At 40.1% G+C, this 15,839-nt stretch overlaps 1 protein-coding gene across 9 annotated transcripts in view; it reads right to left on the bottom strand.

The window, feature by feature from the left end:
• Positions 1–15,839, bottom strand: part of sox5 (SRY-box transcription factor 5) — a 213,121-nt gene that overhangs the window by 173,880 nt on the left and 23,402 nt on the right. For 4 of the 9 annotated variants that reach the window (XM_018700507.2, XM_018700506.2, XM_051077571.1 and 1 more), the window contains one exon: positions 823–887. The exons of 2 other annotated variants lie outside the window; for them this stretch is intronic. The gene's annotated coding sequence lies outside the window, so the exon portion shown is untranslated. The remainder of the gene's footprint in view (positions 1–822; positions 888–15,839) is intronic. 3 more of the 9 variants (XM_051077570.1, XM_051077572.1, XM_051077568.1) reach the window with 1 other exon arrangement.

The following is a 15,839-nucleotide window of genomic DNA, read 5'->3' on the forward strand; positions in this document are numbered from 1 at the left end:
GAAGGGATTCTGTTCTTTTTTTTATATCTACTTCTATATTTAAATTGTCGGTCTTAGTTCCCATGGAGTTTCCTACCCGGTTTTGGGAATCCTGTTTCTCAAGAAGAGTGTTTCCTGGAATGTTTTGCATAGACCCCGTTGTACAGTAATTTGTATTTATTTATGGAGAGCAGAGTGTCAGCCTGGGCTTTTGGATTAGATTTCCCTTCTTCCTCTTCCTCATTTTCCTCTCCCCTCTCTCCTTATGTCCATTATAAATACAAATGCAGAAGTTCAAATGCAGTTTTCAACTTACCCCACCACTTTACAGATGCATACTCTTGTGACATGTTTTCTTCCATGTTAAAAATGAAAATTGTTGATAATGTACCTCACAAAACACATAAAAGGACCCAGCACTAATCCTTCTCCTTCACACACACAATCACACACACTGCTGCCCCTATATGCTCGATGTCACATGTACAGATATGATGGTTGCTGGCTGCACGTTCGCCCCATAGAGGCCAGCTGAGAATGCCAATTGGCTGGATGCTGACTGTGTAGTCATGGAAACTGACTTGAGCCCTGTGTGTGACCTCATGAAGGCCACATGAAAGCTGGGTTACAGAGAGGGGGAAAGTGTCCGTGTGTGTTAGAGAGAGAGAGAGAGAGACTGACAGTGTCACTCAACCCAGTTCAATGTCTGTTTGTTTGCCTAAGTTTAAAAACAGAATCCCCTGAGCACTTACATACGTAAATACAGTTAAGTCTGTCTGTGTTTGTATGGACGTGTGTGTGCATGCATGTGAGTGCGTGAGTGGTATGAAAATAGCAGCTGACCTACAAGTATCCCTGGAGAGGTGGCTCTGCTGCGAAGTGGATACCCATCAGAGTGATGGCCAACCCTGGTAAAGAAAAACAGAGAGATATTTAGCAGGAATTCAAACTCAGAGAAACAGCCAGGTTGACACACGTACACGTGGGTAAAACACCACTAGAGAGATATTACAGTGGAAGAGAAAAGAAATAAAGAAGCGTTGGGCAGGCAGGATCATCAGAGATGCTGAGATAGAGTAGAGAGCAAAGCAGAGAACAAGCAAGAAGAAAATTAGTAACTATAAGAGCAGACAAAGAGAGAAAATAGGGACAGGAGCTGTTAAAGATGGGAAAGGGAACAATGAAAAAAGTAAAAGAACTGAGAAGTGAAAAGGTAGAACTACAGTTGTAACTACAGTAAGAGGTAGTGTGAAGAGGAAGATCCAGCTATGAATATCTGAACAGAATGTATTAATAATTATTCTTTCTTGAAATAACTCTTGAATATTTCTGTTTTAAACACTTGTTCTTGTCCTCCAAAATCTAGAGATGACTCTGGTTAATGTTGCCATTTGTTTATGTTGCTGTGCTTCTTTTCATTACTCAATTCACTGTGAATGAGAACAAAAGGAGCTCCAACACTTGCTTTGCAGGAAACTGAAGCTCTATTTATTCATTAAAACATGACTATGAGGAGCAAGTGCTGCACCTTGGATTTATTTATTTTTCTCAATTGTTTGTTTCTCTTGGCAGGAACTTTGTCTCCAGGTGGGTTTTCAATCAACTGAAGGATTTTGAGAAATACACTTATTCGCCTTTTAGAGGGAGTTTGATGAGAAGATTAATACCAGTCCTATTTCTGTGTGATTAATGTGAAACTACGGCTGCCAGATGTTAGCATAACTTAGCCTAGCCAGTCCAGTCCCGATCAATGTAGTCTAGCCCAGTTTGTCGTTTTTCATCTCAGTCTGGTCCATTCAGTCCAAATCCAACCCTATCAAGTTCTGTTCAATTCTCTTTAAACTGTCAGCCAGTCTTGCTTGAGGTTCAATGGAAAAAGCAAGTGGAGTCTCTAATGTATTGGTTGTGTAGTGTTAGTAGGTGTGTCCTCAGCAGTACACCTGCAGAGGGAGTCAGGTCCTTTCCACCGGCACACACCTCTGTGCATTAGTGCAGAATAACTGCTCTCACTGACATACTTCTATGCACAAATTCACCCTCACACACACTCAAAGGCACACACAGTACAGACACTGTGAGCACGGACACTGCTAATGAAGCCGAGGACAAAGACAGCTCACTGCCTGTGTGAAAAACAAACTGTGGGTAAACATCCAGATCAGTGGATCTCCTCTTGGCAGGCATCAGCTGCCTTTCTGCCACGTCCAGCCACAAAACCACCACCCTCCTCCCCTTGTTCCAACCCAATACCTCCCTCTTAAACATCAGCCATTAGATAAACACACTCACACAGACACACACGTACACACACATACAGTTCCATTTATTACTCTTTAAAAAGGTCACCGTTTTCTCTGGCTAAGCGCCCCACGCTATTGATAATTTTATGCATAAACAAATGGCAAATTTGTGCCACATAAATATGTATTAGCAATTAATAATGGTGGTGTGTGTGAGGGGACGCCAGGTGCATGCCGAGTGGGGCTCTCTGGCTGCTGGTGGAGCCGCTGAGCTGGACTGGTGGCTTTATGCTGCTAGCTGGTCTCCCTCTCCTCCACTCTGTGTCCGCACAATGGCCACTTAGGCACACACCAGCAGAAAACACACACAAAACCTGAGACAAGCACACATACACAAGCATACAATGCACCCAAATACTCTATTTAGACAGTTCAGAAGACCCACACAAGGGTACAATTACAAAATTAACACTTGCATAGTACACACATACAGTATACTTTATAATACCTGAAGTTTGTACAGTTTAAATATTAACTTCAATACATTTACATCTGAATACACATATGGACAAACAGACACTAAGACAGGGCAGCATTTGTGCACAGAGGCAGGCCTGAGGGAGTGATGGCACAGCAGGCTTAATGTCCTCTCACTCTCTCCCACCTGGAGAACAATGCATCCATTACATTTCACACACCACTGAGAGCAAAGGAGGACCAAACACAGGCTTCAGCTGCAGCAGCGGTTGTACTGTAACCATTTCCAGCCAGACATATAAACAGAAATTAGCAGTGGGTTATGCACAGTAGGTCACTGATTGATTTTTGTTGATGTTTGAATCCATGTCCAGGTAATTAACACTGAGCAGCTTATTTAGACAGCAATGATTCAGTTGCTGTACAGTTGAACAGTTATACTAATGTATAAATGTATCCACTGACATTTAATTAGTGAGTGAAACATGTATAAAGTTATAATAACAATATGACAATGTAGAAGTCATTTCTAATGTGGGTTATTAATTCATCCATCAAGCCACATTCTGATGGTTGGCACATTAGTTTCCTTACAAAATAAAAATTAAATTATTTTTACAACTCCTGAATCTGACCCAGTGGTTAATCACGTCACATTATTGTCCCTGTCTGACAAACAGTCATGCTCACCAATCAGAAGTGGCCCAAGTCAAAGTGACCATGTATACGCCCACTAACAAAAAGCATGTGTCAGGAAGCTTGTGGTGCGAAATATGACTGCTGCTACAAGAAGAGACAGGTCGACAACTCGCTACTTTAAGTGCAAGAAAAACTCCTACAAGCGCTGTAAGTCTCTGTAAAATCATAAATTGACAGATGTTGATCCCAAATATCCAAAATCTTTTTTTTTTTTTTAATGCGCACTATCTGCAGACGGTAGGTCTGCTGGTAGGAAGGCTAGCCCTAATCCTCCCCTCATGAAATAGCTATACAGACCACCAACTGTAACATTAGAGTTGATGTAAAATGTTCTTGGGGGATGACCCCCAAACCCCTCACAAAATACATGCACATAAGTCTTTCACAAATTTAGCAAAAATGCTGCCTCACAGAGGAGGATGCTGTGATCTGATGGACACATGCAAGAACGTCTAGTGACATTAACTAACTCCAGCACCACCCTGCTTGAGCTAAGGTAAGTTAGGTGATGCAGAACCTTCTATTTGCCTTGATACTGATTATATAAATACAGGAAGAATCTGTCAGTCACACAGTGGTAAGTCACCCAGGTCAATAAGGACTGGACTTTTATAGCAGGTAGCTAACTGCATTCATTCCTCTGACAAGTGTTAAGCTAACGAATACAATTGACCTCAGTTGATCTTTCAGGATGGCAGACTCAGAGAGGGATATTTAAAAAAAAATACTGTGCAGGAGTTGCAGTGGCTGTGTTTGTGTGTCCGTCTGTGTACGTGTGTGTGTGTGTTATGTTGTCCGTCTGGCGTGGTGAGAGCAGGCTGGCTCCCCTGTAGAGCACAATCACTCTGCTTGGCTAAACACAATCACACAACCTCAACCCAACTCACACAGCCCACTGAGAGATGGAGAGAGAGAGAGAGACGGAGAGAGAGGGAGGGAGCCTACATGGATTTATATATGTATGAGTGAGTGAGAAAGAGTGTGTGTGTGTGTGTGTGTGTGTGTGTGTGTGTGTGTGTGTGTGTGTGTGTGTGTGTCCCCTATGTGCACTTGCAGGACAAAAGGCAGTCCCATCTGTTCCATTGTCACTGGATCTTTAATACGGATCAGATAAACAAGACATTTGGGATGAATGGCCAAGCTCACATTCTAAACCCTGACATCAGACCCATATCTACTAGTATCGTGTGTGTGTGTGTGTGTGTGTGTGTGTGTGTGTGTGTGTGTGTGTGTGTGTGTGTGTGTGTCCTTACTATCCACCTGAAAAAGCAGTGCACATTTACCTGTAAGCATTCTGTTTATGTAATTTTCAGTGTTACCACTATCTTCTGTCTGTGTTTGTCCTTTTTGTGCATTTACTGTTGTTGTGTATACCTGTGTGTATGTGTGTGTATTAGTTGTATAACCTGCTCCCATTCTCAGAGGTGCGGGGCAGAGCTGACACACTGGATCTGCGGCGGCTATGGGGGGATTAGCGGCCCATTGGCCTAATCAGAAGAGGTAATCAGACTATTCTCGATCATGACAACAATCAGTCGAGAGAGACACACATCTGCCTATTGAGCTCAGCTCTAATGCCATAATAGTGATGAAACATCTGGTCATTTGGGGCTCAATGCAATCAAGAGGAGGGATTGGGACAGTTGCAGATGGTAAACCTATAGTAATTATCTGTTTCAGAGCGGCAGACCGAGGGATGAGCACAACACACAGGTTCACAGGCCACACTGCCTCAGTAACAATGAGCTCTCACTGTGAGACGAGAGAACGAACTAAAACATCATCTGACACATCTTTCTGAACTTAAATTTGAAATATGAACCCATGAGAATAAGCAGTAGTTTTACACCCTACACTCCCACTAACCATTGTTGAGACTGCTCATGCATTTAACACAGAACAAACACCAACATCAGTGTCTTGGTTTTCAGGTGATGATCCACCAGTAGAAATGACATCAAGCTGCATTTGGCCTTTTTTTTTTTCTTCATAGCTGGCTGTGTTAGTCACTTTCCATGTTCCAGAAAAAGGCTGCCAGCATTGGCGTCACCCTGAGAATATTTCATGCCAGTTGAGAATGAGTTCAGAGACCTTGGTCGTCTTTTGTTTTGAACTTGTCATACCAGATCCAGCGCTTTGTATTATGCAAAAAGGTCTTTAATTTCAGTTCTTTAGTCATTTTATACATGGCGTGAATAGCTGGGCCACCGTTACCCATTAAGCCATTATATATTAGGTTTGAGCGGAATGGTTGAAGGGTTTTATGCCTCCACAAAAAAGCTGCAGTTTACAATCTCTCAATGTCTCTCCGGATTCATATGATATAAGAAGTGATGGCTTTCAAGGAATTTCATAAAAGGTATTCAGTGTTTTTTTTATATATATCCTAATTAGCATATGAATTTTTATATAGATGTCAAAAAAAGGTTTTGTGAAGTCACGGTAATTTTGACCTTTGACCACCAAATTCGAATCAATTCATCCTTGAGTCCAAGTGAACACTTTCCCCCAATTACTAATCACTAGTGATTGGTTTCTACATTATACTGTTTAAAATAAAGAAGAGACACAGACAGAAAATGATCATAAGCTAGATAAGGCTTTTCTCTACTTAAAAAAGATTTGGCTACTACAAAAGTTCCCTCCTGTTTTGTTTCCTTTGCCCTGCCCCCTCAAACCAAAAGTGTAACCAGCCACAGCTTCCACATTCCATGCTGTCTGAAGCTGCAGACCAGTGGGCCAAATTACCTGACTTACTACACACAAACACACACACACACACACAAAAAAAACACACAGAGAAGCATGTCTAGTCTAAGGGAAAACTGACCCTGGTGGATACCCCCAAAGAGTTTGTGAATTAATGTGTGCGTGTTTGTGTGAAGCCACTGAGTGTGTATGTATGGATATGAGTGTTTCCTGTCTGGCTGTGTGCGTGTGTGTGTGTGTGTGGTTGTTGAGACACAGAGTCCAGTCAAACGCTCTGGTGGAATAAAAGAGCCATTGTTCACCAAGGTGGTCCCCAAAGGACCTCCAATCCAAACCCCTCCACGCACACGCACGCACACACGCACGCACACACACACACACACACACACACACACACAGGCAGAGAGACATATACATGCATATACAGTATAGTCACACATTCAAACATACACACAGCTTGTAGGCCCCCAGACAAACACACAGAACACACACTCCCCTCTGCTTAATCATAGCTTTGTGTTAGAGGGTGGCAGTTGCACAGAAGTAAATATTTGGGTGTGGGATGTAAACGCTGGTCTCACACACACATACACATACACACACACACACACACACACTCTCAAATCATGGTAGTCCATGTAATTCAGACATAGCTACTTCCTTCCTGTGGGGTGATGATGTTTAGTCTCCCCACACCGCAATCTGATTCGTTCATTTGATCTCATCCACTTCCTGTTTAGGGAGCGCTCCAACCCCTCCTGGCTCAGATCTGGGATCAGCCTTAGAAAGATAGATTTGCGTGCACCACAAGTAGGAGGGTTGATAACTAGTCTGAGATCAGCTCTGTCTGCCAAACGGCTGATTCATCCCAACTGTCTGCGTCAGCTGCCTAATGGAACCACAATGAATGAATGAACCGGCGTACTGCAGTAAACTGTTGCATCATTTTTGTCTTCTTTTTTTTTTTGGCCAACAGACTCATGTACAGGAGGAAATGCCACTCACTTGTTCTGTGGTGATACATTTTTTAGCTTTCATACTAGAGGCGGTAATCTTTAGGCACCTCACAATTTGACTCTATACAGGATTTCTTTTTTCTCAATGTGTGACTACTTGATACTTTCAAAGCAAAGTACTTGCAATGATCCATAATGACGTTAATAACCTTAACAACCCTTTCTTCAGTGATTCCATGACTTCGTCGTAGAGTGTCTGGACCGCTGTGTCAGTAAAATATCCTAACCTGACACTGGAGCTGAGAGTATCAGAGTGGACGAAAGAAACGAGGCGCTGTTCTCTTTCTCCACTGCGCAAAAATAAATTAGTAGTAATTAACTGCTAAAAAAATAGCTGTCATTTATCTTCATGTTATTTTTTGGCAAAGCAACAGGGAGCCACTGCACAGGGGCTAAAGAGCAGCAGGTTGGCGATCATATTGTTAATAAAATCTATTTTTGACATTTATGAATTGATTCAGTATCACGATGCAGCTAAGGATCGATTTTTCCCCCACCCCTAATGCATACTCTAATAACTCTTGTACAGGCTCAGTCCAGCCTTGGTGTTTTTGCAAGCAACTATCACACAGTCTGTGTCCGCAGCCAAACACAAAAAACACAGTGTGAACAACCTCTTACCAAGACACGCACACCCTAAAATGTTCCCTTGTTTGCATGGGTGTGTGAGTGGTGTGAATGTGTCAGAAGATACTAGACATAAAAGGGAACATAGTTCAGAACATCACAGCTTTCTATGCACTACAAAGCATTTTGACAGCGAGGTCATTTTGTTTTAAGTGTGTTCATACCGCAGTTATTTGTGAGCATAAAGGGAAGTGAATCAGATATTCAGTTCTACGCTCAATTCAAGCTGAAGTTTCTATAAAATGGCCACAGTATCTTGTCCTCATTAAACAGACACATGACCATTTTCTGCTATTATTCTATCAGTGGTCAGTGATTTTAAATCCCATGAGAGCTAACACTTTTCACATAGCCTGCTAAAGAGGTGATTCTAAGAGCTGAAATCTTTTACAGATTTCACCTTTCAAATGTGACCTGCAGCCTGACAGTCCCAGCCTAGTATCCCTATGAATTCAGCCCATTTTGGACAATTTAGTACCTCAAAATCTACATCCAGTGCCAACAAGTAGTATTTCCCTGATGTAGCAGTACAGTCAAGTGAAGGCCAGGGCATGCTTGCAAATAACTGGTTCATATGTGAGCCAAAAGTGTTTATAGGTGTTTAAAATAGCGACACTCAGAGGCAAAGGGAAGAGCCTACTGTCATAGAGAGAGGGGGTTGTCACATGGTAACTGTCCTGACCACAGATTGTGTCACATCACAGACCTGCAATTGTTGTATTGTTCCTCTTTTTACCAACAGTAACCACAATCTTTACGCAACAGGTGTTTTAGTTGCATAATCTTAACCATACAATAACTATGATTTATCTGCCTTAACAGTGGTCTTTCTTTGAACCATATCATAGCTTCCATGTTGTAAAAAGTGTGTGTCTGTGGTTTTGCAGAATCATCCAATATTGGTGACAGGGTTGCATTATTTTTAGACTATAGATGACTTTATACCATGTAGTTTATTCTCAGAATATTGTCATAACAATTTGCGATGTAGAGACATAAACCTTCTTGTAGAAAACTTTTTCAGACTATAAATAACTACTCTTCATCTTAAAACTTGACAACATTTGTTATTGTGATGTAGGTATGATGAACTAATCACACTCTTCCTCTTTCAAACAGCTGAATTCATAATTTACTCTTGCCCTGGTATAACTAGTAGCTCATGATGGCTAACATTAGCAGACTTTAGGTTAATATTACTACATAGAAAGGATGTAATTGAGACACTTTATGATTTTTGTCTTGTGCTACCATTAGGTTTTTTGCTTTTTACGATCATATAACTGTTACTTATCGCTGCTCTTCAGCAAAAATTATATAGTCCTTTTTAAACGGCCACTAAATAAAATGAGTGATTATAAAAATGTTTCTGTATTGCAACTTAAGAAAGTTCAGTTTAATCAACATTTAATTTTAATTAATATATCAAGTATGTCAAGTACTTTAAATCAGCTTCAGATGTGCCTCAGCACAGAGCTGTGGAGATACAAGAGTACTACCACCAACCACCACATACATGGTGTAGCTATTTAATTGTTTGTCTGATGAAAACCTCTTGATGTCCAGACCAAACAAAAGCCTTTACACAGGCAAAAAGCTCACAACCACTTCAATACAACTGCACACTTGACAGGTTACTCACATCCATCTGAGGGGCAGGACAAAAAAAGATCACATGGTTAACACAGTTACTGGTTAAAAGCTGAATGCACTTCTATCTAAGATATGAGGAGCAGAGTATCTCTAAATTACACAGCAGAGTTCATCTTGTAAGAGATGCATGAAAGCTGTACCAAAATAGCTCCTGTATAAATGTCAGATATTTACTTAAACAGTTAATACAATTAGGAGATAAATTAAGGGTAATTGATTAAAGGAAGAATTACAAGAATGTAATTACAAGAATTCATTGATTAAATGTTTTGATACACTGGTAAAAAGTGGACACGTTTGAGAGCAGTGTAAAAGCAGTAGTTAAAAACTCACACTACCCACCCTCTATCACCCTATTAGCACTCTCTGCTCCGCTGTCCTAAAATAAAAGATGTTAAGAATGAGGACCTTCTTTCAGAGGAAAAAGGGAAGCAAAAAGGGACACGTCACAAAGAAAAGCCTTCAACAGAAGAGGAAGGAATTGAAGACAAGACATGAAAATGTGATTTTTGCTAAAGTTACGCTTCTGAGAAATGCCACAGAATGTCACAGAAAGACAAAGACAAAGTCACATTCACACCAGTGGTCTTGTGACGCTTTCATCAAACAGACACAGATCCCAGAGTATGACACAACTGCTGAAGTAAAATCTGTAAAGGCTCTTGTTTTCTTGCACCAGGAGATGGGACACAGTGTTCAAAAAGGAAACACCTTTAAAATCAAATGTTCTTTTTTTTTTGTTTTCTTGCAACCAGTGGCCTACAGTGCACAATACAAACTGCAGTGATGTAAGAATGTAAGGAATGCCTGAGTGATGTTATTTATTTACATTAAAAATCTCAAAAATCTGCATTATGTGCAGCAAAGTGACTTTCAGTTAACTTGTCTACATCAAGTCAAGTTACACATAAACATACATACAAGCAAATATTATTTCAAAGCAATATGTGTGGTTACAGTGAAACAAAAGCCTGACATGTCCTATAAACAGTTACAGTGCGGAGCAATCAATTTGCCACTAAAGTCAGCTCCAGTCTGTCTTTGATATAAACTAGACAGTCACTGTAGAGGAGGTCAATTGTGGGAAGCACTTGTTTGTACTCGCTAGACTTTGCTGTTTGTATCTAAGTTTGCTTTTGACAGCTGTAGGCTGACACACACAGACACACACACTTTCTGCAGGGTTCAGTGAGAGCTCTGTGCATAAAGACAGCATGAACTATGGATCTGTGGAGGCTGGGATTCATTGCAGATTTGCCCTTTTGACCCAGTCACTGAGAGCTATAGATTATTTTGTGCAACAACATCTACAGTTTGTACTTTAGATAAAGAGGAAGAGGACAGAAGGCAAGGAAAGAGAAGTCGTCCAGAATTGCAATGGCCATTCTTCAGAATTTCCATTTGTCCAACACAGGACAAGGTACCTCAAAAACTAATGACCAGATTTCCATAAAACGTGCTGTGGATAATTACGTTCCCCTGAGGATGAATCCTAATGTTTTACTGACCTTTCCTGTAGCACTACAATCAGGCTAAAAACTTCCACAAATATTCAAGAAATTTCAGCAAACTGAAATGAAATATATGCTCTGCAAAGGATGAAACCCCTCCTTTTTGGATACTCCTTAAGCTAGTATCATCACACTTAGCTCAGACTGTTCACATGGTATTTAAAATTTATGGCAGAGTTTTTGCCATTCAATTTCCCGTGGATATCGACGACTCTTGGAAAACAAAGCCTGAAGATTTTAATGACCCCTTGACTTTGTATCTAGTGCCACCAGAACAAAATTACTGCAACAGTTATTGCTAGTGTTCACTACACAGACACACATATCTTTAACATAAAATATTCAAAGTGAACTGACTACACTGAATTACTTATCAAGCAGTAAATCTCCTCTTACTGGTGACTGAAAGCACTGATGTCAGTTCAGCCGTGACAGACACTACATTACTTTGTACATTGTTAAAAGCTTATCAAAAGAAAATATAAACCACAGAAATAACCCTGAAGCGATCACTCTTCTGCTAAGCTATTAACCTACAAACAGTGCTTGAATAAGTTTGTTCTGAACTGAACTGAATTGAGGTACATTTACCCCAGGTTCTGTATTTGGATACAGTTTTGAGGAACTTGTACTTCTCCACACCGCTATAGCTAGGTACTTTAAATTTTTACAAACAAAGATTAAGATCAATGTATGAAATATGATTCAATGTTAGATTCATTTGCTGATAACAGATAGAGATCAAATTTTAAATGTAGAAGTGTGCTATAAGTTTTTGCTATTGCTATATAGCTAATGTTAGCATTAACAGCTGTTTATTTACCAGTCTAGAGGAAATATTCAGCATTAAACTTGTCACCTGTCTTGTCATTTTCAATAGCATCACACTGTAGCGTCCACAGTGCCCTGAAGAAGTTGCACTGCTCAGAGGGCGTATTATAAATGCATGTAAACCTAAAGATGAGTGCCCTCGAGTGCTCTGCACCAAAACTAGATACTGAACAGGTGTGGCTTTATTCAAGTAAAAAAAGAAAACCAACACAACTTTATTTTTCGCCAGGGAAGCCAATGTAATAAATATAATCTTCTATATCTGTTTCACTTTTTGCAAGAAATGAATAAACAGATCTGGCAACCCGGCAGAATACAGGTGAAAAGGGAAGGTAAACATCGACTAGACAAAGACAGAAAAAACGTGCTATGTTGTGCAACCTACCTGTTGCACATGTCCCATTTGGCAGTGACAACACACTCACACAGACACACACTCTTTTCCACACAGAGCTGTGACAGGGAGAAAGAGAGGAGAACGAGGAGGAAGGTTGATAAAAACACTTAAGGCTGTCTTGGATTTGACAGGGTGAGTAAAACACACCACGCACAGATCCCTCCTCATGTCCACACAAACACACACACTCACTGATGTCTCTATTCATTTAGACTGTCACACTCACACACCCCCAAGAGATCTCACTTCCTCTGTCAGCTAGCTAAATTACAGCTCTCCTTCTTCTCGTCTATCTCTCATTTCTCTTCTCTCTGTCTCGCTCACCTCTGTCTGAGAGACAGACAACAACAAAGACACATGTTTGGCATGTTGTCGCTCTCTCGCGATGTATCTGGCTCTAACACAAAAACCGCTGTCTGAAGAAGTCTGAGCAGACATACGTACCAGATGTTCTGCTTAATGTTTTAATGTGATTAAATGTTCTAAGTGGACCGACGACATTAGAGAGAGAAATATCATTTGCAAGCAGTTTTGTGGGTCAATGTCCTGGTCTGCCCTCTTAGACAGACAAGGACTGTATTATGGTTCTGTTGGCTCACACCGAGACAGTTCAGCTGTTTCAACTGTTGAACTTATTACTGCGGACAATCAGACCAGAACCCACCTGACTGTCAGCCAAGCTAATTAGCCAGAACAGCAACAACAACTCAGCTTCATATGTTAAATACAATGAAGGCATTTCATTGTGTAATTTGGTTGGAAACATACTGGAAACAGAGAGAAATTATTAGTGCAATCTTGTGGTGACAGACAATAAGATGCAAACATTTTATGTCTTTGTCAAAAAGCCATCATGTCAACAAGCTACTGCTTAATAAGACTTACACTGTGTCTCAATTTGGATTACTGGTGTAGTGTGTGGATTTTGACAAAGTAGTGTTGTTTAAATTCAAACGCAGCCCTGTGCACTTACCAGAAATGACAATCAAAACATCTGACCATGACTGTTGCCTGCCAATTCTAGTGGTCAGGTAGGATATGTTTATCAGGAGCAAAGTGTTGTGTTAATTCTTACACCCTGTCTACATCTGATTTCAGGTATGTTTCTCAATCATCAATCTGACATTTGTCTGAATATACAGACATACTTTTAATCAATACTGCTGCCTACACTGGTCATTTCATATGTGTAACTGTGAGCCAAAGGGTCCTCTTGGGCTTCGAGTCTATTTTAAGTACATAATAATTCAATCCAAAATGTTTCTGAGCACACAGCAGAACTGTAGCTGTTGTGTGGTGCTGCTCTCAGTATGGAGCCAATACAGACAACAAGGCTTATTCAGATGGCGCTTCTGTAAGCTATAATTAAATATAGTTCACTATAGTTGTATTTCATAATTGTAGAAATAAATATGTCACTATTGTTTCCCGCGCTCTGTGTAGAAAAAAACAGTAAATGAAGTGAATAAAGTCAAACCAGATCTGACTAAAGCCAAAGATAATTAAGGGAAATAAAAGCCTGCGCTAACTGGACCTGTTGTGTCCTATCAGGCTCAGGCTGTGAATCAAAGCTCTGGGACAAACACAGCTAAGATTAAATGCATCTAATTACTTCAAATGTAAACAGATGTCTAAAGTTTAACATGGATGTGATTCCTAAAGGCAAGAGACAAATTTTGTGACATATTTTGATCACTTAATGGGCAAATTTCTTCCAAAATGGTACTGGATTTCAGGGCAGAAATACTTCAACTGCACATATATTTCTTTGACTCACTCTCTCACACACATATACACACAAACACACATGTACATCACATCCAGAAGTGGAACAAGAGCTTTAATTCTATCTCAGCATGGTAACAAACACTATTTAAAGGAGATTAATTCCACAAGAGGATTATTCTCCACATTAGAGATAATAGGAAGTAGGGTGGGGGGATGGCGGACAACATTTGATCTCACAAACATCTAGCTAATCCCAGGTGTAACATATGTTTGTGTTCAAAAGACACCCGTCCATAAATTTATACCTTTGTATTCTGTGTGAGTTACATTTGTAACTGTGTTTTCTTTCTCTATTTTGAGTGTGTATTTGCAGTGGGTGCGTGGATGCTGATACATTCCTGTAGGCCAAAACAGCAGCTGTGGCCCCTGGCTTCTTCCTCATCAGTGATAGCACTGATGTCAGTTTTGCTACCGTTTATCGTTGACTGACATATCCAGTTCATGAAAGAGCTTACATTTGCTGTTCTAAACATGCAGTGTCACGAAGGAAAGTCCTCTGTTGCACAGGAAGTGATGTGATTCACATTTCTGGTAGGACAACCAGCGATTTGTTTACAGTTAAAAGAATGAAAGCGGGGCAGTCAGGGGTAGCTATAGATAGCAGAGTTGCAGAAAGAGTAAAAAGTTCAGAGGATGCAGCCATCCCTTCCATACTGTGTGATTGTGTGCCTACACAATTACTGTATAATAAGACCAATAAAGTTATACTATTTTCATCTAAAGAAACTGTTTCTGACAGCAACATCACAAGACATTTACCATTAAAAGTTAGTCTTAGAGAACACAGCACACACACATTCATACTGTTACTGTATTTGGCTACTGAACAAACATGTCTGTTCCCACTAGTTATGCTTAAGTCATCATCAGATAAAACAAAACCTCTTAACACAAATCACTATATATTTGTTTTGAGGGTTATTCAATTAACTGTCTTGAAGTGTCTTTTTAAGTTGTCATTTTTCATCACAGAAGCAATCTCAGAGCAAATTAAAGACATGGGCTTCATATCAACTGGCACAGACGAAGCTCTAAAGAAAGAAAGCACACTGCTGGAGGAATTTCAGCTAACAGCATGAAGTCTACAAAACATACTCTCACTCTTAAGGGCCCATACTTCCTTCCAAAGTTACTGTATTATACTTGTTTTCATTCTAAACAGTATCTTGTTCCTTTTTTTGTCTAAATTTATGGTAGAAAGTGACATGTTGGTGGTTATCTGGCTGCTTGATATGCAGGTATGAACATTTTTTGGGCACTTTCACACATCAGCTGTCTAATTAGTTACAACTGTAGAAGACCCACAGATATTCAATTTACTATCACATAAGAAAATCTGAGGCTGAAACAAGAGAGCATTTAGTATTATTGCTTGAAAACGACAAAAATTGTTATTATCAAAAGAGTTGCTGATTAATTTTTCAACTAATCAATTCATCGGCTGATTGTTCCAGCTCTACATGCCACATGTTTTTCTTTTAATTAGCTAATGGAACAAAGGCTCAATTAAAAAAAATGCACTGCAAGTTATAGACTGTGAGCTCAGTGAGATAATTTTCTTGATATAAAAGTGAAGCTGTAATTCTTGTAATGAAGAAGACAAGAAAACACACATACACACCCTCAGATTGTATGTGTGTGTGTGTTTTGGTACTTGAACCTCTACTAATCAGTTCATGACAAAAACCAAAACCTCAAGATCATTCAGGCAGACATACACTACAACATGCTGATTCATGCTGTGTGTGTACAAAAAACACACACACTCATACTGTAGTCTTTGTCTCTCTCACACACACATACAAATTCTCTGGAGCCCACTTAACATGAATGGCCTCTCTCTTCAGAAACTAAAACACACATATGCACATTATCAACATGTGCATGCAGTGACACACACAACAAAGAGAAA

This window comes from Lates calcarifer, linkage group LG18 (genome assembly GCF_001640805.2).
Source record: "Lates calcarifer isolate ASB-BC8 linkage group LG18, TLL_Latcal_v3, whole genome shotgun sequence".
NCBI classification, from domain to species: Eukaryota; Metazoa; Chordata; class Actinopteri; family Centropomidae; genus Lates; species Lates calcarifer.